Source organism: Chlorocebus sabaeus, chromosome 15 (assembly GCF_047675955.1).
Source record: "Chlorocebus sabaeus isolate Y175 chromosome 15, mChlSab1.0.hap1, whole genome shotgun sequence".
NCBI classification, from domain to species: domain Eukaryota; kingdom Metazoa; phylum Chordata; class Mammalia; order Primates; family Cercopithecidae; genus Chlorocebus; species Chlorocebus sabaeus.
The window spans coordinates 31,162,301-31,189,048 of NC_132918.1; the positions used below are offsets into that span (position 1 = coordinate 31,162,301).

General features: G+C 42.1%; 1 protein-coding gene and 1 pseudogene across 9 annotated transcripts in view; one reads left to right on the forward strand and one right to left on the reverse strand.

The window, feature by feature from the left end:
• SCHIP1 (schwannomin interacting protein 1) overlaps positions 1-26,748 on the reverse strand; it is a 164,967-nt gene that overhangs the window by 76,077 nt on the left and 62,142 nt on the right. The window lies entirely within an intron of this gene.
• Positions 12,628-12,783, forward strand: LOC119626125 (U2 spliceosomal RNA; annotated as a pseudogene).

Consider the following 26,748-nt stretch of genomic DNA (forward strand, 5'->3'; position numbering starts at 1 on the left):
CTATTGTATAACACTACACTACAATAGTCAAGGCTCAGTCCTTGGAGTTCTCAATCTAAACTCACTTTCTGGGTAATGTCATCCATTCTCTTGGCTAGTCACTCATACCTGTAGCCTGGACCTTCTTCTGAACTCCAGACTCCTTTATCCAACCACCTACTCCTCATTTCCACTTGCATATTTAACAGGTATCTTAAAGGTATCATGCCTAAAAAATAAACTCCTGATATCTCCCAACCCTGACCTCCTAACACTCTTGCACCCACAATCTTCTTTTCTTACTTTTCTTCAGATTTCAGTTACTTTACTTCCCACTCCTAGAAACTAAAATTCATTCCATTTCAGACAGAATGAAAGTTAAATATTTTAAAATATTCTATACCATATTGATAAACTCATTTTAAAATATATACATACATATTTTTCTTTAAGGATTTGTGTGTAATCATAATTTGTAGAAATTTTAATCATTTCACTCTCACAGGAAGAAATTATAATTTCAAGTGTTTAGGCTTGGTGTCTGATTTATCTTTAAGTGGAATAAGTTCCTAATACTTATTTTGATTAAGGTAGGGTTGTGGGGGTTGGGGGGTGGGTTGTAAAAACACCTTTATTCTAGAATTGGTTTTGCTCCCTTATCCCCCAAATCACTTTAAATTACAGAATTAACTTTAGGGTTGTTCTTTTGGGGTCATAGAAGTCTTTTTTTCAGAATGTTCACCAGGTGTTTGGTCAGAGGGGTGCGAAGAGCCAACAGCAGAGTTCTCCTGGTTGCCAGGTGTGTGAGCCTGGTAACCTTGTACAGCTCTCATTCAAGTCTATGTGATCCCCCCCCCCCCCCCCCCCCGCCACAAAACTGCCAGAAATATCTGGCCAATCCACCAAGATCAACTCTGGCTCTGGGAGACATGGCTCCCAGGATCTGGTTACCTGAGCCATCTGGCCTGTGGCTGGGAATATCATGCAGGAATGAGCTGAGGGCTAACCCTCATCCTCTGAGGGCTACACCTCACCTAAGGGTGACAGGAAGGCAAAAGCACCTGCAGAAGAATCTTTGGAAGGTCCCAGGTACCAGCTCAGCCACCTGGTGGCTTCCCTTAGGCTTCTGGCCTGCAGTACAAAGAATGGAAGTCAGATCCTAGATAGACTGCCTGGTCTAGAGTCAGGGCTTAATCAAGAGGACAAACTATTATTATCTCTACACTTTCCAGTCCCCATAAATTCCTTTGAAAATTAAAGATTTCTCTGCTATGAAAACATTCCCCGTGAAGCAGTTTAGGGAATGGGAAATGTTTTTTTAACTGCAGCCACTGGTGACCAGAACATGCAAGTGACAGTCAAACAGATAAAGAGCAGAGTCATTTACTTTTAGTAGTGATGCTGGGCTTTTTTCTTTCTGTTTTTGTTTTGTTTTGTTTGCCTTAGAAGATTTACATATATGGGTTGGGGAAGGTACGTGGTTTTAAAATATGTCCCTAAATTCTTTGATACTCTTCCCCTGAAAAGAAGAGCTTAATGCCCTTCCCCTTAAGTGTGGGCTGGATATAGTGACTTTGTTCTACAGAAACAAAAAGCAGAAGTGACATACCTGCTACCACAGAGGCTAGGTCAAAAGAAGCACAGCAGCTTCATCCATCCATCTCTTTCTCCCTCTCTCCCTCTCCCCCAAGCTCCCACACTCTTCCTTTCTCTCTGATCACCAGCACTGGGGGAAGTTATCTGCCATGTCATGAAAACACACAAACAGCCCATGGAGAAGGCCACGTGGTGAGGAATTGAGGGCTCCAACCTCCAGCCATGTGAATGAGGAGGCCCCTCCAGCAGCCCCAGTCAAGCTTTCAGATGACTGCAGCCCCAATGCACATTCTGCCTAAACTGTCATGAGAAATTAAGTGCCACAAACACCAGCTAAGCAGCTCTGGGATTCCTGATGATCAGAAATTGTGAGACAGTAAATGTTTGTTGTGTTAAACTGTAGTAAACTATTATTTATACAGCAATAGACAACTAAGACAGAGGGTAAGGATCATATAGTTAATTTTTGTCAACTAAAATTAAGAACCTGCAATATATAATTTTGTTAATGTACAAAAGCCAAATGCTGTCAAAAAGGAAAAGGAAAAGGACCTGTGATGTGACCATGGACTAGAGCAGGGTCTCCATGCTGGACACAGCTGACCCGTGCTCTGTGACCTTGGGCAGGCTGCTCCAGCAAGTGCTGCTTGCAGAATGAAGGCTGCAGGAGATCAGGAGTGCAAAACCCCTGGCACAGCTCCTGGTGCTGATAACAGATAGCAGTGCTGGTGGCAGGGGCAGTGGTTCCTTGCCCCAGGCTTCCCTGCGGTCACACAAAGGCTCTGCTGCTGGCAGGTGGCCCCACTGACCCTGCAGATTCCCAGGCAGTGCTCTACCACGGCTCCACACTGCCCCTTCCTGGGGAAGATGATACGAAGCTGAGGTGTTTATCCCAGAGGGGAGGTAGGGGAGAGAAGCTGGTGACAACATGTCAGGAGGTTTCCAAGTGATCAATGCTGCACTTTGCCTGCTCTTTTCTACTTTGAATCTCAGAGTGTTATTGTCCCCACTTTAAAGTCTACCCAACTATTGTTAACAGCTTTTCAACCACTTTCTCTCCCCAGAACTTTCGCATTAGGCACAGCACTCTGGGGCCAGATGAGAAGAGCATAGAAGGTGCTACCTTGGTGTAAAACGCCTTCATGTACATCATTTGAGGATGCATGAAATTTCCACACCACTGCAGCATACGCGTCGATCCACACTCCTGTCCTGCTTGGGTGTAAGATATGTGGGCTTTGTGAATGCTCCCTGGCTGATTATTGTGGAGGGGGCTGGGCTGCTGTCTGACTTGAGGGTCTACCTCTAGGCTTCAGTCTACTGCAGCTGCTGATGGCCTGTCTCACCAGTGGATAAATGAAAGGGGACTGCATGTTTATTTTTAAGTTCAGGTTTTGGGCTGTACCACACTGTAGGTGGATATGTGTAAAAAGGAAAATCAAAACAATGAGGGTCCTAGGGAGGGTCTGGGAAACCTACTTTATTCCCAAGGCCGCTCAAACCAAGGTCGCTCAAGCCAAGGCTTAGACTTAGAGCCTGTGACTGGCAGGTCTTGCACACAGTAAGAATACAGCGACAAAAGCACAATGAGGAATTTCACCAGAAGGTAACAGGTGACACTCCATTCCTTCTCTGTTGTCAAAAAAAAAAAAAACCTCTAGCTGAAAAGAAGTATTGATCTAGTCAGTACTTTGCCAAAGGATCCCATGGGTTAACTTTAATCTAATCTAATTAGTAGAAGAAGGTATTCTTTTTTTTTAGTAATCCATGAAGAAAAACAAGCCAAAGTTCAGGCATTTTAAAACGTCAGCTACAGAGGTACAGATATGGGCAAACACCCAGAGTGGCCACACAAAAGTGAGGAAATTACTTTAAACCCAGCTAAGCGCTCAAAGTGGTTCTCTTTCACTGGAAACCAGATGCAATTCAGTGTTCAGGTTGCTTTATACCACACTGAAGTCATTAGAATCTGCTCAGTGCTGCTTTCATGGACAATGCACCTCCCCTCAACCCCACCACCCCGCCCCATTGCTTGCTTTTCTCCTTCAGACTTCACCAGCCATGCAAAGCAATCATTCTTAGTGTGCAAAAGAAAATTCTTTACCTAAGTATTGGTTATATTTCTGATGTTGATGGGTTGCTATTAGCTTAGTTTTATTCATCATAGGTATTTAATTCCTTCATTTAATCCATGCATATTTATTAAGCACTTGAGATAAATGCAGGTATGGTAACAGGCGCAAGGAATACAGAGGTAAGACACATTCCCAGCCTTAAGGCAAAAATAGACACATAAACAAAGAATTATACTATATATCATATTTATATTATTTATTTATAGCCCAACATATGTAATTGGTTAGAGCTCTAATCAAGCCTGGGGGTCAGGAAAGATTTTCTGAGTTCTGCGTTTCAGTGATAAGTAGGAATTAACTGAGCAAGAAAGAGACAGAGTGGACAAAACATTTCAGGCAAAGGGTACCACAAAAACAAAGGCATGGAAGCTAGAGACAGCATGAGTTAGGCAGGTCAGCAAACTGGTTTTGTTAGAGTACAAGGAAGTGACGAGAAATGAGACCAGAGGTCAGCAGGGCTGATACGGGAGTTATTTAATGCTGAATTTAGGTTAGGCTTTACCCTAAGGAAGTCATTACAGTATTTGAGAAGGAGACACACTTGAATAGGCAGTCAGGTAGGTAGACTAGGGCAGGGGCTTAAAGAGTACAGGATCACAGGCAGAGGCCGGGCTGGCTCCACTCTAATCCCAGCACTTTGGGAGGCTGAGGCAGGAGGATCACTTGAAGTCAAGAGTTTGAGACAAGCCTGGGCAACAAGGCGAGATCCCCGTCTCTATGAAAATTAATTTGTAAAAAGCCAGGTGCTGTGGTGTTTGCCTGTAGTCTTAGCTACTTTGGAAGCTGAAGCAAGGGGATCCCTTGAGTCCAGGAGTTTGAGGCTGCAGTGAGCCATGACTGCACCACTGCACTTCAGCTTGGGTGTCAGGGCATGATCTGTCTCAAAAATGGATAAGTAAAATACATTTTTAAAAAGGACCAGAGGCAGGCCGCACAGTGGCTCTCACCTGTAATCCCAGTACTTTGAGAAGCCAAGGCAGGTAGATCACTTGAAGTCAGGAGTTCAAGACCAGCCTGGCCGACATGATGAAACCCTGTCTCTACTAAAAGTACAAAAATTAGCCTGGTGTGGTGGCGTGTACCTGTAATCCCAACTACTTGGGAGGCTGAAGCAGGAGAATCACCTGAACCTGGGAGGCAGAGGTTGCAGTGAGTTGAGATTGCACCATTGCACTCCAGCCTGGGCGACAAAGCGAGATGCTGTCTCAAATAAATAAATAAATAAATAAATAGGACCAGAGGCAGGAGACTATGTTGAGGTTGAGGTGAGAGTTAATAGCATTTGCAGAATGGGGGTGGCATCTGGGATGGGAAGGGGAGTGATTTGAGACACATTTGGAAGGTAAATTGATAAGATTTGGTGACTGATGGGTTATGGGAAATGAAGACCAGGTAGGAATCATGGGTGTGTTCCTGGAGACTACCACCATCATCTGAGGTGGAGAGAAGTGGCATAGAAGGGGAGAAGATGATGATGAGTTACTTTTGAACACACTGTACTTGAGAGGGTTTAAATGCTCTGTCTTCAAAAGGTAAAGGAGTATATATGGTAAACTTAACTGTGGTCTAAAACAAAGGTGGAGAATGCTGTTGTTAATGGTGACATCACTAATGCATCATAGCACTCCTATTCCCACAGCCCAGACACACCTTCTGCGTCCTTTTCAACATATTGTTTCATCCCCACAAGGTGTCAACTATAAGTTCCAACACATGATGGCTACTACTGTTCGAATGGAGAGTGTATGCCTTGGAAAGCCACATTTCTCCCTAGTCTAAAAACTTGACTGAATAACATTCTTTAAAACATACATGTCTTGAACACAGATTTGGATGTATCCTTGAAGTAAATTATAGCTTACCAAATGTAAATAACCAAAAACACATCGATCATGAGCGCCAGCCTCATTGGGAACTCTTCTGATATTTCTGAGACTGCTAACTTGGTTTAAGGTTAGGGCAGTGCAGACCACGGTAATCAACAGAGTCTAATTTGACATTTATTAACTGTCCATTATGGGATGGGACAGGGCTTCTCCATATGACTCCAGCAAGATCCAGGCTTATTAACGCTCCATGGAGGGTGTTGGCAGCAAGAAGTCTTCCTGATGGATTGACATGATTTGGATTACACCCCCTCCTTAAGGAACTTAGAAGGAAGAGCAACATACAAAAGACTGAGAAATCCTCAGAAATCAATTTAACTTAGTTTGGCCTAGTGTCACCCAGAATTACTTGGCCATGAAATCCTCCTGTCACATGACACTCATGAAGAGCCCCAGAAATTAGGATCATTTCAATCCTCAAAGCATACCCATTTTTCAAACGAGAAATACAAGCTCTAGAATCACAAAGCCACAAAATTGGCAAGGGAGATCTAAAATCAGATCTTCCGGTTCTAGCCTCTGGGCCAAATTCATAGGACTGCAACTGAAGAGGACAGTAAGCAGTGAAGATCAGAGCTGATACCTGGGCTACACACCCACTTTACAAAGCGAACATCGGGTCCCGGCAGTATCCCTACTCGGCAATATGTGCGGTACATGGGCCAGCTACAGCTTTCTGAGGGGTCCCCATCAGGGCTGACAGCTCATCCTGTCTTTCAAAGTTCACCACCATTGCCCTTTTCTTTTGTAGCCACTATAAAACACTACTCTGTTTACTTTCTGCTACACCCATGAGAGGAATTCTGGCCTTTGGGCATTTCCTGTTGCCTAGAAACCTTATAGATCATTGGGTGCAGGAAGCTGACCCTCTGGTAGAGATTCACAGTCAGGAAGTTTATTCAGCGTGCTCTGGGACAACACCTGTAAGGGAATACAGGCAGTAAGACAGGGCAGAGGGAGAGGATGGATTCTGATGCAGCTGCAAACAGAGGCCTGACTGATTCAGGAGGATGCTCTGCAACGGGGATGGGCCTTCAAAGTGGATCCACGAAGGGCCAGGCCTTCATGTCCCAGCATTAACCTGTCTTTGGATATGGGTTGCTCCTGCTCCTACCTTGGGCATCCTAGTTCTCCTCAACCACAGGCAATCCCAAAGAGGGTCTCAGCTGAGCACTGTCAGTTGCCAACATTACCAGCAGCTGAGAAGGAAGTCCTTCCCTCCTGGAAGCAGGTGGAGGGAGTGCTGTAGATCTGGGCTGCCTGACAGCATCTTCTGCATTGCTCAGGGCATGCTTCCCACTCAACTGTCACGTCTGGAGAGTTGTCTGCTTTCTATAGTCGCTACTAGAATCTAGAGTCTGGGCTGTGGCCTCCATTATATTAACCCTAACTTTACTATGCTTCATATTAGTTTTATCTTGGTACCTATAAAGCTTTCCAAAAGTTTTATATTTCTCTTGTATCCTAGCAGGGTTTCAGGAAGTGATCAATAATCAGTACGGATGTAGAGGAAAGAGTAAGAGATTTGGAGCCTGAACTCCTAATTTTATTTCTTTTTCTTTTCTTTTCTTTCTTTCTTTTTTTTTTTTGAGATAAGGTCTCACTCTGTTGCCCAGGCTGGAGTGCAGTGGCGTGATTGGTCCTCATTGCAGCCTCAAACTCCTGGCCTCAAGTGATCCTCCCACCTCAGCCTCCTGAGTAGCTGGGACCACAGGTGCACACCACACCTGGCTAATTTTTAAACCTTTTGAAGAGACAGGGTCTCCCCAGGTTGCCCAGGCTGGTCTCAAATTCCTGGGCTTAGGAGAGCCTCCTGCCTTCTGGGCTGAAGAGTTCCTTCCAAAGTGCTGGGGTTACAGGTGTGAGCTACTGCACTCAGCAATCACAGAACTGCCACTTATGGATGTATACAATTACACACATCACTTAATTTCTGTGAATCTTAGTTTTGTGATTTATAATATGGGAATTTAAAAAAGCCCTATTTTACCCAAGCTCCATTGTTACTGTGAGAATAACAAGATGGTGAATTGAAAATGCTTTGTAAAGTAAAAAAAAACTAGAGCCACTGTTTCACAATAGTGAGTATAAAATAGATAGCTGCTATGGTTTGAATATGGTCAGCTCCCTCCAAAACTCATGTTGAAGTTTAGACCCCAAAGTAATGGTGTTGAGAGGTAGTGGAACCTTTAAGAGGCATTTGGTTGAGGAATCCACCCTCAGAAAGGGATTAATCCATCTCTTAGTCACTGAGAGAGCAGGCTGTTATAAAGCAAGGCTGCCTCTCATTTTTGTCCCTTTCTGCACACTCCTGTTTCCCTTCTGGTTCTCGGCCTTTCTCTGCCATGCTGTGATACAGCACAAGGCCCTCACCCGAAGCTGAGAGATGGCAACGCCATGCTTCTTGGACTTCCCAGCCTCCGGAATTGTGAACCAGACAAACCTCTTTTCCTTATAAATTACCCAGTCTCTCAGGTATTCTGTTATGGCAACAGAAAATGAACTAAGACAACACCTATTGAAGGAAAAAAATATTGAGCCAATCCATGTGAAACTAGGTGTAAATTCCTTTTGCTAATAACGCTCATAAAAATCCAAGTGAATTTACAAAATATAAACAAAAATAGAATACAATTAATTTCTTTTCTTTTTTTTTTTTTTTGAGACGGAGTCTTCCTCTGTTGCCCAGGTTGAAGTGCAGTGGCACCATCTCGGCTCACTGCAAGCTCCGCCTCCCAGGTTCATGTCATTCTCCTGCCTCCGTCTCCCGGTAGCTGGGACTACAGGCGCCAGGCACCCGCCACCATGCCCGGCTAATTTTTTTTTTTTGTATTTTTAGTAGAGACAGGGTTTCACCATGTTAGCCAGGATGGTCTCGATCTCCTGACCTTGTGATCCACCCTCCTCGGCCTCCCAAAGTGCTGGGATTACAGGCTTGACCCACCACGCCTGGCCGAATGCAATTAATTTCAATTAACAATACTGATTATTGTGCCAGATGACATTGTTTTATTGGCTTATACACATACGGTACTGACTGTAAGGACAAGGTTCATTTGGACTGGATATGCATGCCATGTAATAATTTGGTTTTCTCCATTGTTTCCACTGTAAGACTGTTCATTTACACAATGCACCATTTGGCCTTCACATAGAAATATCATTTACATATATTAAGTACACCTCCACTTGTTTAAATTTTCCATTTTATTTGGTCATAAGAATATGTATCATGATTTCAATTTGGCCTTATGTATCAGAAAGTCCGTATAACAGTGACTTGAAAAATTAGGAGCAAAAGAAGTGCAAGACTTATACATGGAAAACTACAGGCCGGGCGCAATGGCTCAAATCTGTAATACCAGCACTTTCTGAGGCCAAGGTGGGTAGATCATTTGAGGCCAGGAGTTTGAGACCAGCCTGGCCAACATGGTGAAACCCCATCTCTACTAAAAATACAAAAATTAGCCAGGCATGGTAGCATGTGCCTGTAATCCCAGCTACTCAGGAGGCTGAGGCACGAGAATCACTTGAGCCTGGGAGGCAGAGGTTACAGTGAGCTGAGATCACACCACTGCACTTCAGCCTGGGTAACAGAGCAAGACTGCCAAAAAAACCCCCAACGACCTACAAAACATTGCTAAGAGAAATTAAAGAAGATTTAAATAAAGGAATTGGAAGACTCAGTATTATTAAAATAGCAATGCCCCTCAATGTGATCTATAGATTAAACATAATTCCTATAAAAATTCCAACAGGCTTCTGGGCAGGAATTGACAAGCTGATCCTAAAATGTATATGGAAATGCAAAGGACCTAGAAAAGCCAAAACAATCTTAAAAAAGAACAAAGTTGGAAAACTTAGACTTCTCAATTTTAAAACTTACTATAAAGCTACATTAATTAAGACTGTGTGGTACTGGCATAAGGGTAGACATATAGATCAATGGAACAGAATTGAGAGTCTAGAAATAAAACTTTACATTTATAGTCCATTGATTTTTCACAAAGGTGCCAAGGTAATTCAATGGGGAAAGGACAGTCTTTTCAACAGATGGTGCTGGGACAACTGGATATCTGCGTGCAGAAAGATGAATTTAGATACCTCACACTATACATAAAAATGAACTTAAAATGAATCATATGCCAAGTGTAAAAGCTAAAACTATAAAACTTGTAGAAGAAAGTAGAAGATCTTTGCAACCTTAAGTTAGACAAAGAGTTCTTAAACACAACATCAAAAGCATAATCCATAAAAGGAAAAATTGAAAAAACTGACTTCATCAAAATTAAAAACTTTTATGCTTCAAGAAACATCAGTAAGAAAATGAAAAGTAAGCCACAGTCTGGGAGAAAGTATACACAAATACTTTTTCTGGTAAAGGATTTGTATCCAGAATATATAAAAATCACTTGTAAGTTAATAATAAGACAAGCCAATTAAAAATGGGCAACAGCTGCATAGATATTTCACCAAAGAAATATGAATGGCTAATAAGCATTTGAAAAGGTGCTCAACATCATTAGTCATAAGGGAAATGAACATTAAAAATACAATGAGATGCTATTATACTTGATGCCCAGTAGAAGGGGTATAATAAAAAGACAAAATAATTTTTGATAGGAATATGAAAAAACCGTAAGCCTCATACATTGCTGATGGGAATATAAGATACTATGCTTACTTTGGAAAACAGTTTGGCAGTTACTTATAAAATGAAACATAAATTTACCATATGATCTTGCAATTCCTCTCCTGAGAATCTACCCAAGACAAATGGAAACATACATCTGTCCAAAGATGTATATGTATTCATGCAACATTATTCATAAGGTCTAAAAAGAGAAAACAATCCACATGTCCATCAACTGGAAAACAGACAACCAAAATATAATAGAATGATACAACAGAATATTATTCAGCAACAAGAAGAAACTACTGATGTGTGCTACAGCATGGAAGACTATCAAAAACAGTATGTTAAGTGAAAGAAGCCAGATGTAAAAGACTGCATGTTCTATGATCCCATTTATATGAAATGTTCAGAAAAGGCAGATTTATAAAGACAGCGGATCAGTGGTTGCCTTGGCCTGAGGAATGAGGATAGATTGTCAATGAGCAAGAGGAATGTTTTCGGGATAACAGAAAGGTTCTAGGTTTGGTTGCGGGGATGTCTACACAAAACTATGCTTACCAAAAATCACTGCACATTTAAAACAGGTGAATTTGAGGCCGGGCGCGGTGGCTTACGCCTCTAATCCCAGCACTTTGGGAGGCTGAGGTGGGCAGATCATGAGGTCGGGAGATCAAGACTAGCCTGGCCAACACAGTGAAACCCCCTGTATTAAAAATACAAAAAAATTTGCTGGGCGTGGTGGCACGCACCTGTAATCCCACTTACTCGGGAGGCTGAGGCAGGAGAAACGCTTGAACCTGGGAGTCAGAGGTTGCAGTGAGCTGAGATTGCACTACTGCACTCCCGCCTGGGTGACAGTGCGAGACTCCGTCTCAAAACAACAACAACAACAACAAAACAGGTGAATTTTACGGTATGTAAATTATATCCCTTTGGTTTATTTTTTTGAGACAGGGTTTCATTCTGCCACCCAGGCTGGAGCACAGTGGCGTGATCTCGTCTGACTGCAACCTACGCCTCCTGGGCTCAAGGGATACTCCTGCTTCAGCCTCCCAAATAGCCGGGACTACATTTGCGTGCCACTATGCTCCAGCTAATTTTTGTATGTTTTGTAGAGACAGGGTTTTGCCATGTTGCCCAGGCTGGTCTCGAACTCCTGGGCTCAAATGATCCACCTGCCCCAGCTTCCCAAAGTGCTACGATTACAGGCATGAGCCACTGCACCTGGCCATAAATCATATGTTAATAAAGCTATTTTAAAAATTAGCTTTTCTTTCTTTTTTTTGAGATGGAGTTTTGCTCTTGTTGCCCAGGCTGGAGTGCAATGGCGCCATCTCGGCTCACCTGATGGTGGGAGTGTAAATTAGTTCAACCACTGTGGAAGACAGTTTGGCGATTCCTCAAGGATCTAGAACTAGAAATACCATTTGACCCAGTGATCCCATTACTCGGTATATAGTCAAAGGATTATAAATCTTGCTATTATAAATGCACATGTATTTATATGTGTTTATTGTGGCACTATTCACAATAGCAAAGACTTGGAACCAACCCAGATGTCCATCAATGATAGACTGGATTAAGAAAATGTGGCACATACACACCATGGAATACCATGCAGCCATAAAAATGGATGAGTTCATGTCCTTTGCAGGGACATGGATGAAGCTGGAAACCATCATTCTCAGCAAACTATCACAAGGACAGAAAACCAAACACTGCTTGTTCTCACTCATCAGTGGGAGGTGAACAATGAGAACACATGGACACAGGGTGGGGAACATCACACACTGGGGCCTGTCGGGGGGTGGGAGGCTGGGGGAGGCATAGCATTAGGAGAAATACCTAATGTAAATGATGAGTTGATGGATGCAGAAAACCAACATGGCACATGTATACCTATGTAACAAACCTGCATGTTGTGCACATGCACCCTAGAACTTAAAGTATAATAAAAAAAAAAAAAAGAATGAAAAAAAAAAACACAGCTTTTTTTCTTTTTTTTTGAGAAGGAGTTTCACTCTTGTTGCCCAGGCTAGAGTGCAATGGCGCCATCTCGGCTCACTGCAACCTCTGTCTCCCAGATTCATGCGATTCTCCTGCCTCAGCCTCCCAAGTAGCTGGAATTACAGGCATGTGCCAATACGTCCAGCTAATTTTGTATTTTTAGTAGAGATGGGGTAATTAGCTTAATTTTTATACATAATGAAGTGTCTGCAGACAGTCACATCCTGGGCTGGTATAATGAGGGTTTTTTGGTAGTCATTAGAGACCCAGACTGCTTATATCTTTGCTTCCACCACTGCTAGTATGTGTTCTTGCCCTCATGGTCATATCTCAACTTCCTTCCTGGCTAGATGAGGAGAAAGACTGGAGAGTGAGAAAGACACTGACCATTGCTTTTTGAACTTTTGTCTGAGATCAAATGTAGCACCTGCTCGTATCAGCTTAATACCTGATATGTCCTCTATCGATCTTAAAAGTCAGCCACTTTTAAGGATCTTTCTGGGAAGCCCCATCTAATAGCTCAGACATCATGAGCTCAAACCTTGCCACATGAACATTCGTAACTGCAAGGAAGTCTGAGAACCATAGGACCATTGCTGATTCCAGTCGGTTCTGTTAGTAAGGTAGAGGGGAGGAATGGATATTGGGTAAAGTAATTTGAAATCTCTGGGGGCTGAGAAACACTTTTTGGTGTCAATGTAAACACAGACAGAACCAGCATTACTTGTATCATAGAGCAGTCCTTGCTTATAAGGTGATGAACCAGAATATGCTTAACATTAATGGGTTATTATAAAAATAAAAACAAAACAATTAAATATTTAGTGAAAGCATAAGGGCTTCAGAGAAGCTATCTCTCTGTTGAGAAACACTAAGCTGAACAAATGTTCCTTGTTGTTTATATTTTTATTTCTAAGACAACAACTTGAGGACTGAGACATTTGGTATAGTAAGAAGAACAGGGCTCTTGAGTTAGAACTGTCTGGATTTTAAAGTTGGCCACACTGTTAACTATGCTTTGGACACACTGCATAATTTAGCTAAGCCTCAATTTCCTCCTCTGTACAAGAGAAGTAGTACCCGCCTTACAGGGTTATTGGGAGGACTTAAGAAGACAGCAGGTGTAAACACCTGCTTGTGCATTTGCTTCTCTCCTTCACAACTCACACTGCAGTGACACAGCCCTGCCTCATGCACCAGCAAAGAACAAGTCCTCATTTTTTTCTTGGCAAAATTAAACGCTGTCCAGCTGTATTTTCCCCACATTTCTCATGCTGAGAATTTTTCCCAAGAGAATTTACCTTCTTAGAGATCATCTATTCAGCACACACACACACACACACACACACACACACACACACACACAAATTATGATGTGGGGCAGAGGAAGCAAAACGAACAAAAACCCACTACAGATAAAATTAACACATGGAGAACAAAATTCTAAAAATACTCTTATTTTTGTACCCAAAGTTTTGTAATCTTCCTAATAGCTAATCTTCTTACAGAATCGGAGAGATTATGTACTTGGTACATTAAGAAAGGTAGGTGCCTTGTCTAGTGCTTGTGAAAGCAGGTGTGCAGGTGGGTTGGCTGGCATGAACCCCAGGTCATCCATTACTTGCCCGTTTATTCATACATCAGAGGGACGAAGCCAGCATGGAGCCTCTTCCATCACTTTCTCCTCAAAGCACAAATACAGGTTAAAACAGGGGACTGTTCAAATGGGTGGACTGTGATAGACTTACAACTCTTAAGTAGTTTGCAACTTTAGTAGCTTTTAAAAGTCTCTGTTAAACACTGACTGAACAAAATCCATATTTCTGCAAGAATGAGATGTATCCCAAAGAAGGACTCTGAAGCAAAATTGCGAAATTTGTCAACGAAATGTAGAACCAGTATTTAGTATCTACCTTTATTCTCTACAAAGTAACAGAATTGTAATAATGACAATTTTGATAACACACAGCATTAGTTTACTTAATTAAGAGACAAGTGCAGGCTGGCAAAACTGATACAATACTTTAGGACACAATGTTACAGTGTGGTTTTCCAGTCACTCTTTCTCAATGTTTGATTTTTTTTTCCCTATCCCATGACCTACCTGACTGCTATGATACTCATCTGCCCATTTTTCTCCTCCCCTGTGAAAAGGGGAAAAGAAAGATGGCGCAGGCCTCCACCCAGAGCAGGTCTTACAAGCACTACGTGAGCGGAGGGCCCTGCCCAGGAAGCACTGCAGCTTCTCCAGTGAGCAGCAGCCCTGCCTGCCAAGACTGAACAACTGTCAGAATTTCTACAGCTGTGGCTGCCACTGTTCCCCGGAACTCGCCCTCAGCTCCCAGATTGAGAAATCCTCTCTGTCCTTTGGTGCCCTCCACAGCTAATGGCAGTTAAATTCTAATATTGGGTTTGTGCAAAGCTTCTCCAATCCTGACAGCTGCCACATTTCACGCTTGAATTACAAGTCAATTAAGAGCAAAACAAAACAAAAACCTATTCTTTCTTGCCTTGAGTCATTCTATATTATAATTACCATGTTGTTGCCTTTCCTCTTTCTTCCTAACCCAAATCATGAAGCACAGGAAAAGTCTTGTTACCTGCCATGCACAGACCAAAGAAGAACCCCTTCTAACACAGCTTTGCCTACTGCTCAAAGAATTCACAGTAGCAATGTTGATCTGCTTGTAATAAAAAATTCTGCTTTCTCTGCTGACCAGATAGTGGGTATTCCACAACACAAAAGCAGTTGCTTAGATGTGTATTTGGGGTTGGAATATTTTCCCATTTGTATAACATGCAGTTTCAAAACACAATTGTGATTGCTTAGTTGTCTTATTAGGAATACAATTGGATGGGCACGGTGGCTCACGCCTGTAATCCAGCACTTTGGGAGGCAGAGGCGGGTGGATCACCCGAGGTCAGGAGTTTGAGACTAGCCTGGCCAACTTGGTGAAACCCTATCTGTACTAAAAATACCAAAATTACCTGGGTGTGGGTGGCGGGCGCCTATAGTCCCAGCTACTCGGGACACTGAGGCAGAAGAATCGCTTGAACCTGGGAGGCGGAGGTTGCAGTGAGCCAAGATCGCTCCACTGCATTCCAGCCTGGGTGACAGAGTGAGACTCTGTCTCAAAAAAAAAAAAAAAAAGAGTACAATTAGGCTGGTAGAGCTGATATTTATAAGAGAAAGCCATGGCTATGGAAGGGCAGAGGAGAGCTGAACAACAGCTGGGTCTTTCATTTACTCATACAAGTGTTCACTAAGCATGCAGGAGTTCAAGGCAAGGAGCTGGGTGTTTTGCACTCAGGCCCCACCCTCAAAAAGCACACCCTCTGTCTAGAGAGAAAGACATTGTGGATGACAATTTACAGTTGCGAAAAGGACTACAGAGTGTTCTGAAGTTGCTGATCAGCAAGGTCAGGGAAGCCTAAGTATTATAGTGTCTTTGGAAGACTTTCAATTAAACTCACTTATTCATTAAAGTATTTCCAGAAGTTTTAATTTGCTTACAACCTCTCTGTGTGTGAGAGGGTGTCACAGCCACTGTGATTCTCATGAGAGGTAAACCCATGCCTCTGGATTCTAGAGCCAATGCTTTCCTCAGACACTAGGGGTCAGCAGCTTCCAAGAGTTGTGAGCCAGGCTAAGCGCCCCAGTTCCTTGGGTGCTGCTAGGAGTGGGTTGGAGCTGATTCTCAGAACAGCGGGTGTGTAATAGGCACTGTAGTTGCTCTTCCAATACTATTCTCCTTCTTTCAGTAACTACCTTAACTTTTATTTGAGCACCTTCAATTCCTCCTGCAAAGCCCAGGTGCTTGGGGGAAGCTGATCAGGTGGTGGGGCTTGTGGCTCATTATCCCATCCCCTGGCTCCACATATGGGTTCAAGGATAAACATAACACCCTATTTGGAACAATGAGATTGAGGAGAAATCTGCTGAGGATGACTGGGAAAATAGTTCCTGGCTCTTCTGAGAGAGTTCCTGGAAGTGACCTTTTCTTTTTCTCCCTCTGCCTAGATAGTGATGAACAAACTGAAAGCCCTGGAAAGGAAAATCACTTGGCAACCAGAAGGTGTGTGGGGACAGCTGTAAATGAAACTGACTGCAAAAATCAGAGCAGAGAGGTTTAAAGAAAAAAATAAATAAATAACAGGGTTCCTGGTGATGCCCCATTGAGTCAATGAAACAAACACATTCTGAAGCCTTTCCTAACCAGGAGCCAACCAATCTCATCACTGTGAAGCCAGGTTAGTTTGGTTTTCCACGATTTTCATCTGACTGAAGGTATCTCAAGTATACACCGAGGGGACAAAGGCAGCAACTACCAGCAAGCTTTAGAAAATGTGGTAGCAAGTGATCTGTAAGCTACTACTTATTAAACTTTATGCCAGCTCACCCTACCCTGCTGACACCACAGCAGCAAATAAATGAGAGGGAGGGGACCCAGAACGCTTAACTGGTTAAGAAACACTGAGTGAGGAAGACGTTGGATACCCATGGCCTGCCTCTTTTCCAGTTGGCTGAGAAGCCCTTTTTATTAATTTGTTCCATTTCCTTACCATGTCCTTAGTAGTGGAGATATATTTTTTGGAAATGTACTCATCACAATTATATTTCCCTACACTGGAAGGACAAGGAGACTCCCTGCAACAGACCTTTGAAAGTAATGAACTGACAGAGAACAGGCCTCCAGTTCCGGCTCTCTGCTACCAATCTCCCTCACCTGCTCAGCCCAAATCAGGCTCTAAATCCTCAGAGCTCTAAAAGAGTGGGATTTCCTATAGTTCATTGTGGGGTTTTACCTGTAACTCAGTAAAGAATCATCGAGAGGGTGAAGGGAGCCCTATTACAACTGTAGGGACCAGGGAACGTTGACTCGACCTCTCTACTTTCCTTAGGTCATTATACAAAAAAGAAACATCAAAGGGGCCATTGTACTACTTTTCAAAGGTGTGAGGCCATTGTGATGCAGGGTATGGATCTGGGAGTCCAAAAGACCTAAGTTTAAATCTTGGCACATCTCCTTACTAGTTGTGTGACTTTGTTTCCAAGCTTTTACGTCTGTAAAATGGGAATGGATAAAGCCCACCTTCAGGTTGCTCTGAAGCTTAAGTGAAATATACATGTAATTCGTTTGGCATTTTAAAAAGTTGCTAGAATTATTATTTCAGTATTCCTCTGGATGAAGGAACACTGACAGAAGAAAACTGAGAAGTATTCAGCTCCCTAAACATTACCAATGTATACATATACTTCCCTGGGTGCATGCCGATGAAAGCAGTACAAGAAATTGGAAATTCATGCCCCCCATGCAGGGTCTGTATCTATGTTAGGGAGTTCAGCCTTTTAATGGAAGTCACAAGCTTCTGAAGTAACTGCAATTTTCGACTTAGTGAAAGATCTAATTCCTTAGGTAGGTCTTATTTGTAGTGAAGCAGTGTGCAAAGGAGCTGCTCAAAAAAATAAAGGTTATGGTTATCTTTGCCTTTCTTTTTAAAGATGTGGGCTCCTAAAAATTTTTACCATTCACTCAAAAACAGGTGCTCAGAGGAAAAGTTTAGGACTTACACCCATGCATCTGTTCTAGAATTCCTATCCTAGGCAAAGGACTTGGTAGGTGTTCTGGAACAGAGGCTGGCATGGAGGTGATCTTTCTATGTTGCATGGCTAACTCATTTTCATTGATTCTTTCTATGGGAGACTTTATTAGGTTTTCCCCAGTATGTTTTCTCCTTTTTCCTTATTTATAGAACTCCCTCACCCTTTGCAACACACACACACACACACACACACACACACACACCTTGTAGCTGGGCATATGGATGCTTAGGACAAGAATACATTCTCCAGCCTCTCTTGCAGCATGTATGTGAGGTCACAACCATGTGACTAAATTCTGGCTAATTGAATTTAAGCAGAGGTGTCATGTGTGACTTCCGGGAAGTGTCCTTAAAGGAAAGGAGATGTGTTCTTCTTCTTCCCTTTCTCCTTCCTACAGTCAATTACAACACAATAGCAGGTGTTTAAGCAGCCAACTTGGACCATGAGGCAGAAAGCCATGTATTGAGGATGAGCAGGATTGAAGAAAGAAAAAACCTTCAGTCATCTTGAACCTGCCTTAGACTCCTGACCTCCACATTTATTTTATATGCATGAGAAATAAACTCCTATCCTTTCTGAGGTCCTGGCATTTTAGGTTTTCTGTCACTCACACCTAAACCTAATCCAAACTGATACTTTGCTATATCCACTGTTTATGTTTTCTCTATTCATCATCACATGACAAGCCACTTATAAATGGAGTATGGATTCATCAGTCATTCCCATCATACTCCCAAAATCCCACTCACATCCTCCAGAATTAATTCCACCCACAGTATAACATCAGAAAGGTCACCTCTCAGACATGGAAAGAAATAGAACTTTCTTTTTTTTAAACCAGGCACAAAACCCTTTTGTTTATTTTACAGAAAACCCTATCTATTAAAGATGACTGCTTTCTTCTCCTTTAGCTGGCAACTTTATGAAGTGAAGAAAATTTGCTCTAGTTGCAAGTGACAGACACCTCTTTAATGCCTACTATCAATTAAAAATAAAATACTTGTTACTTGCAACTATCCATTAGATACAATGTACTCTAGAAGGAGATCAGGGGCCTTGGCATTCAGACATAGGAGCATTTTTTTGGCTTTGCCACTTACTTGCAATGTGACCTTGGTAAGTGACTTAACCTCTTTTTCAGTTTCTTTATCTATAAAATGAGACCTCATACAGTACCTGCCAAAAAAATAAAAATAAAAAAGCTAATATGGACAAGGCACCCAGCACATAAAGGTGTTAAAATAACAAAAGGCCCTCTTTGTTCTTTTTATTTTTTATTGGTATAAGTGAAAGGTTATGGATTTTAAGTCCATAGACCTGTGAGTTAATAAGTTTTAGTCTTTAAACTTTCCTAATTTTATAACCATAGTGGCCTTAGCTTCCTTACTTAGTTTTTTACTTACTTACCTAGCTTACCCTACTTACTTACTTACCTTACTTACTTAGTTTCTTCAACTGTCAATCAGGCTTAAAACAACACTAGTGATATCATTAATTGTAGCAATAACAACTGTAAACACATTGTATGGTTAGCAGGTGTTGGGGGCTGCGTCAAGTTCTTTGTTTTTATGATTTCATTAAAATCTGGGTTTTTTTCTACCTCCTAGGGATGTTTTTAAGGATATAAATGGAATGAAAAAGTGATTATAAGGATACTGTATGGAACAGAATTTTGTAAAATTGTAAGGTATATAGAAACATAGAATTATTTTTGATTGAATAGATAACTCCCTTTAAAAGAAGATATCCTGATTTTTAGAAAGTGAAAGATTTCGATTATAACAGGAGGTTAATTTTTTTTTCCTTTTCAAAACTTGCACTTAATTTAAGAAGTAATGTAAAATTATATAATGCCAAAATAGAGGCCCATGCTTATGGAACCGCTTACCATAAAAGTGATAACAAAATGTCCATGCAGAATAGACTGGTTTTCTCTCTTTTCTACTTTAAATAGTCTTCATCATTTGATCCAGGAAAAAAATCTGATAATTCCCAGGAAAAGTATATTATGTACTCATATGTACTGGGTGTAAATATGGATTTAATGCATACGCATGTACCTTCTTTCTTTTACTTACAAACAAATGTTTATGTTCCAGGACACAGGTTTGGAAATTGACTAGAAATCAGAAATTTCTCCCCTTAGAGAAACAACATTTATGACCGTATCTTACTTACAGTAACTGTTACCGTCCCCAACTGAAAATTCTTCCTGATATAAAATCCTTGTATACAGAAACTTTCTTTTGTATATAGCTTTTCCATAAACTCAAGAAAATTTTGGCTAAATTTCAGTCACCCCTAAATTTGATATAATAAGAGACTAAAGGACTCAGGACTGGGGAGTGAAAAGGAAGAAAAGCAGATGCCAGCAGTGGAGGTTTTTACAGGGCAGCCTTGGAAAAGATAAAGGAAGAATCCAGCTCACAGATGATTAAAAACTGCATTTAAAAAAAAACAAAAAACAAAAAACAAAACAAAACAGACTCAGTTTCCAACATTTAAATACAGAAATTTTCACATAAAAATCCTATGACCTGCATTTTTGGTACAGCCACAAACAGCTGGCCATGCACAGTGCTGTTGAGGTCCTTTTAGACTGGCCCACTTTCACTCTCCATTTGTGGCGAAGCATCTCTCATTTAGACATCTGCCTGGATTGTATTAAAGGCATATGAATTTAAGGTATCTGAGCTTGCACACATACCTCTGCCCTGTATAAAAATGAAAGTCGGGCCGGGCGCGGTGGCTCAAGCCTGTAATCCCAGTACTTTGGGAGGCCGAGACGGGCGGATCACGAGGTCAGGAGATCGAGACCGTCCTGGCTAACACGGTGAAACCCCGTCTCTACTAAAAAATACAAAAAAACTAGCCGGGCGAGGTGGTGGGCGCCTGTAGTCCCAGCGACTTGGGAGGCTGAGGCAGGAGAATGGCGTGAACCCGGGAGGCGGAGCTTGCAGTGAGCTGAGATCCCGCCACTGCACTCCAGCCTGGGCGACAGAGCGAGACTCCGTCTCAAAAAAAAAAAAAAAAAAAAAAAAAAAAGAAAGTCAGTGAAACTGCAGGTCATGGACCCTTAAAAACAAAAGAAAGATCTGGCATGGTTAGCTTTTCCTTACGTCACTAGAACCCTCACGGACCACCAGTCAGTAAAGTCTACATGTGGAGAATCACTGTCATGCAGCCACAGAGCAGCAATTGCTATTGAGGTCAGTGTTCTTCAGACCCAATGGTCTTCTTGCAAAGTTCACCTTCTTGCACCAGATAGCATCTGTGTAACATAAAGTTCATAACAATATTCTGCCCCTTTAAGTGTCTGAGTTTCCGACCCTGGCTTTGAATCAGTTCCCTTCCTGTATCTGTTAGTGAGGGAAGGGGCAGCCCCAAGAAGGGCTCCTGGAGCAGGTATGACATTATCCTGGTCAGAGATATCCCCAGAGATCTCTGTGCATTGGAGAGGTAGGTCTGAGTAACACCTGCTCAATTACACTCGACTTCTCCTTCTGAAGGTAGGTTCAGGGAGGTGAGTATCAACTTGGTCATAAAATCAGAGTGTCACCTATGTTTTGTTTATATTCATTTACTCATAGATTCATCTGTGTTTTATGTTGAATGTAGCTCCACTGAGGTAGGGGCTTTGTTTTGTTCACTACCATACCGTTGGAAGTTAGTGCACGGCACATAATGACACTCAATTAATATGTGGGGAATAAGTGAATGAATGAAAGCACTACTTTCTTCTTCCTGGAAGTCTTCCAAGATCAGTCCTCCATCATTTCTCATATGGAGGACTTCAACTGGGGGTCCCAACTGAACTAGACCCCAGGCATTGGTGTAGCTACCCCTCAAATCTAACCTCTACCTTGAGTTATCTTTCTAGAATCCAAATCTGTTGTATCACTTCTTCACTTAAAATGTTGCAATACATTTCCCACTATTGTTAGGATAAAGTCCAAATTTTAAAATGAGGCTGAGAAGGCCCTTTTAATCTGGCCCCAACCTATCCCTCCCATCCTAGGCAGCCTTATGAAACTTCTCTGTGTGCCCGGCTCTCTCTTGCACTCCCACCAGACTGTGTGGCAAGCTCCTAACTTACTCATCAGGTCTCAGCTTAAGTCTTCCATACGTTCTCACCACTACCACTTATTCCCTTATTATCACGCTTACACCTGTTGAATTGTCTGTTGGTTGGCCAGCAGGCTTGTCTGTCTTGTGACAAGACACCTGTATCCCTGGTCACCTGTATCCCTGGCACCTCCTCAAGAAGGCAGCAAGGAGACTTCTATTGAACAAACATATTTTATTTTGTGCCAGGTTCAGTGCCATGCTTTGTAATCCTCCCCTTATTTCATAGATGAGAGAGAAGTTGAGGCTCAGCGAGGTGAAGTAATTTGCCCAGGGTTAGGATTCAAATGTGAGTCCAGGGACCCTGCAATTTGCTTCTTTTCACCATGCTGCCTAGTGGCCTTAGCCTTTTCTTTCTAACAGAGAAGCTGAGGCAGCATACCTGTGTCTGAGTGCCCCAATGGCGTGCACATCTATTACCTCAGGAAGAAAGAATGTCTGGGGAGATGGAATTTGCAACCGGTTACAAAGGACTGCACACACAAATGTGAATAAAGCCTCTTGAACACCAGAGTAAAGGAATGCAAGTCAAATAATTGCCCTGCCCAGGGTCTCCCTCTCCCTCTATTACCCAGCTCCTCTCATTTGCATACATGAGGCCCCAAGTAGAAGATAACTTGGTGGAAAATTCCAGGAGCTTTGCAACTATCATTAAAAGCAAAAGCTCAAGAAATAAGGAAAGAATTTTAAATTCACTTTGTTTTAACTCATGATTATTCTAATTTAAAAGCTCAGATTTAGTAATGTGTTGACAGCCAACTAGGCATAGAAAACTGTAGCAAGTCTCTGGAAAAATAAGTCTTGTTTGACTGTTTTGTTGTTGTTGTTGTTGTTGTTGTTTTGTTTTTGTTTTTGTTTTTTGAGACAAAGTCTCACTTTGTCACCCAGGCTGAAGTGCAGTGGTGTGATATCAGCTCATTGCAACCTCCGCCTCCTGGGTTCAAGCAATTCTCATGCCTCAGCCTCCCGAGAAGCTGGGATTACAGGTGTGCACCACCACACCCAACTAATTTTTGCATTTTTAGTAGAGACGGGGTTTCACCATGTTGGCCAGGCTGGTCTTGAACTCCTGACCTTAAGTGATCCACTCGCTTCAGCCTTTGAAAGTGCTGGGATTACAGGTGTGAACCACTGTGCCTGGCCTTGTTTGGCTGTTATGAAAACAAAGTAAATCATGATAAGGAAGAAGAAAAAGATGAGGAAAAATAACTAACATTAATTATGAGCCAGGTACACACATTGCCATTTAATCCTCCTAAAAAGCCTGTGAAGTTAGGCAGTATTCGTACTCCCATTTTACGATGTCAAAATTATGGCACAGAGATGTCAAGTAATTTGTTCAAGGTCACATGACTAGGAGAAACACAAAAGATTAGGATCCAGTCCCGCTGTTTCCAAAACCTGCTCTTACTCCGCAATGCCAACTTTCCAGTTTGTGTAATACTAATTGTTGAATAAAATTTATAGGAGGCCATTGGTTTGAACTGAGCTTCTGTATTAGGCCCAACAGACCAAAACCAAAATAGAGTTATTTATGCTGAAGTTCCATGCCACCAAGTTGAAACTAAGCTGTTCATCTGACCTTTCAAGAAACCAGCAGAGAAAGATAACAGCCAAACTACCAAACAGGCCAGTTTTAGCTGGCATGATAAGGAAGCCCCCTCTGCTTTAACCTTTGCAAAGAAAGTAACGGAAATAATCAATTTTCTGCTCCCTCTTCCTACTTTCCTCAGCCCTTTCCTGTCTATAAAGTCAGCTTCCTCTGCTCAGCTTATTGGAATACTCATTCTGTTCTATAGAATGAGGTGTTGCCTAATTCTAGAATTGCAAGTAAAAACTAAAGATCTTACCCCGTCTCTACTAAAAATACAAAAAATTAGCTGGGTGTGGCGGTGCAGGAGAATGGCGTCAACCCGGGAGGTGGAGCTTGCAGTGAGCCGAGATCAAGCCACTGCACTCCAGGAGCCTGGGCAACAGAGCGAGACATCGTCTCAAAAAAGATAAATAAATAAAAAAAAAGAGAGAGAGATCTTTAAATTTGTTTGTAAGTTTGTTTTCTGAGAAATGTAAATGACATTTTCCAATCATTAGATTTACATTTGTTCCAGAAGATTTTATTTCAAAATATAGCACAGAATTAGACTAATAACATTTCAATCTTACCAATGTGTTCTTCACAATGTGAATCTGCATGAAGCTGGTATCATGCTTAATTCATTTTAAGGTAAAAATGTAAAGGAAGAAAGAAAAATCCTTTGGGGGAAGAATCTGAAGGTAAGACTGAGGAAATTACAAGTGACTGTAGAAGTTCCACATTTTAACCTAAGAGAAACTAAAGGACCTCCAATAAAATCAAGTTTTACAATGATGTGCTAGATACTGTTACCAAGAGGGAAAATATAAATATTCAAGTTCAAAAGCATGCAACAACCTTACCAACTTATAAATAGTATGCTGTAGAAATGAGTGGTACTATTGTCTCCTATTAATCTAGAGGATTTTTACAAAACAAAACAAAACAAACAAAAAAACACAGCCCTTTATGCAAAAAATAATTGTGAAGGCTTTGAGGTTGAACATGTAGATGTGGATCTCCTGGGCAACAGAAAGCCTAAGACCAAACATAACAGGAAAAGTCAGTTAGTCATGGAAAATTGTAATAATTCAGTAGCTGGTTAAGTCCTTGTTCTAACTAAATGACATCATCTGGAAGAAAGACACTGCGGTGCTTGTCCAGAAAATTTCAGTCATTTCCCTTCCTGTCATACAGAGTATATGGTTTTAGTTTTACCTCCCTTTCATGACTTTTGCCTTGCTACTCTCCAAGGGTGATTATTACTTCACTTCCCCATGGTCAATGTCAGGTCTGTCTGTCACCAAAGTATTTAATAGGTCAGTACTTTGCCGTAAGGCAATGGTTCTCAATTCTTTGCATTGCATCTCATGTCCCAAATCAAAACTCCAAATTTTTTTTACAATCATGATCATGAACTAATAAGTGTCACAGAGGAGGGGGGCTGTAGCTCAGCAGATGGCTTTCTCCCTGTCACCTGCAGATGTCATTGCTCCAGTCATGCTGTGTTCACATTTTACATCTCTGCTTTCCTCTGGGAAATCTGGGAAGGCTGGGTGCATGATCACTCCTCCCTGGCAGGTCTCCCTTGCAAGTAGTACATCAAAGCCTCACTGAGTTCTAGGCAGTCACTTTGCCAGCCCAACAACCAAGACTCCTCCGATTCCTCAGTGCTCCCTCCTCCCCTCTCCCCCGAGCTTCTGCTGATTCAACATGCTTTATTATGGTATTATGGCTTGTATTTCTGCTATTCTCTCTTCCACTGCCCCCACCTTGTCTTAGTTCAGGAGTCCTTTTGTTAAAACTAGTATCTCCCCACTAGAATGCACTCTCACCACCATCAGACACCACCCCCCAGCAAACCTCTTTTATTCCATCTTCTACACCGTGTCCAGTGATCTATCTGACCTGCAGTGGCTCTGCACAAATCCGAGCACCTTAGCACACATAAGGCCTGCTATGATCTACTTTTTGCCTCCATCCTTGTCTGTGGTTCACCAAATCTTAGTTCTTACACATTCACATGGCTTGCTTCCTTTAAAATGCATTGCCAAACTCTAACCTCAGTGATTTTGATTCATTATACCTGGGGAGAGGCCCAGAATCTGCACATCAAATGCTACTAATATATATCTGATGCAGCAAAACCCTGGAGAAAAACTGCTCCACAGCCTTTCTCTTACTATTGGCTTCTGTCAACACAACCTACTCCATGGCCATACAGTACCTAGTGCAAACTGCTCTTCCTTGTCTCCATAATTTTACATACACTGTTCCCTCTGCCTGGAATATCTCCTTCCACATCCTCCTGGCACATTCTAATTATTTTTCAGGACCCAGCTCAAGATTCTCCTCCTCTAACCTACCCAAATGAAATGAACACTTTCTTCGGACCACCACTGTGTCTATAGCATAGTTTTACCACATTTATTACTCAGTCCAGGGACTGCTTGCACGTCAGGCACCCCTGTCTGGGTATCAGAGGTATAGTCCCAGCTCTGACCCCTTACTGGCTGTGATGTCTTGGGCAAGTTACTTAGCATCTGTAAGTCTCATCTGTAAATCAAGCCAACAGAAGTACCTATCCCATTCATCCCATTCACCTGTTGGTACTATCCTGGGAAGTACTACTACTAGTGAGGAAACTGAGGCAGAGAGATTAAGTAAATTTCCAAAGATCACATAGCTAGTGAGTGGAAGAGCTGGGATTATTAGCCTTGAAGCAGTCTGGCTCATGCCCACATTCTTAACCACCAGAGACTTATCTTCCCTACTAGGAACTAGGCTGGCTAGGGAAGGTTAGTTGTGCTGCCAAATGTCTAAGTTTGGTTCTATCCTGCTCTAAGGTCACAGATAGTCTTTAGCAGACTATGTTTAGCAGAAGAATTGGAGCAGAAACAGGGAGGGCTAAGGGACTTATTAACCATATCTATATCGCAGCTCTTTAGTACAGTTTACTGCTCCTTTACTGAGTCCCTGATTTCTGTCTGGCTTTCTTAGGTCTTCCCATTCTACCTCACATCTACAAGACCAAACACGACATCACTTCTTCTGTGACAGAGGTCAGAGTCCCCAGGCCAATCAAATCAGAATCTCTAGGAGTGGGTCCCAGATGCTCACAGTTTTTTAAGAGGACATCACCCTGCTTCCACCCATCATCCCAGCAAGTAGCTAGAGTTGGAAACCACTGCCAGGAGCCTTTCCCC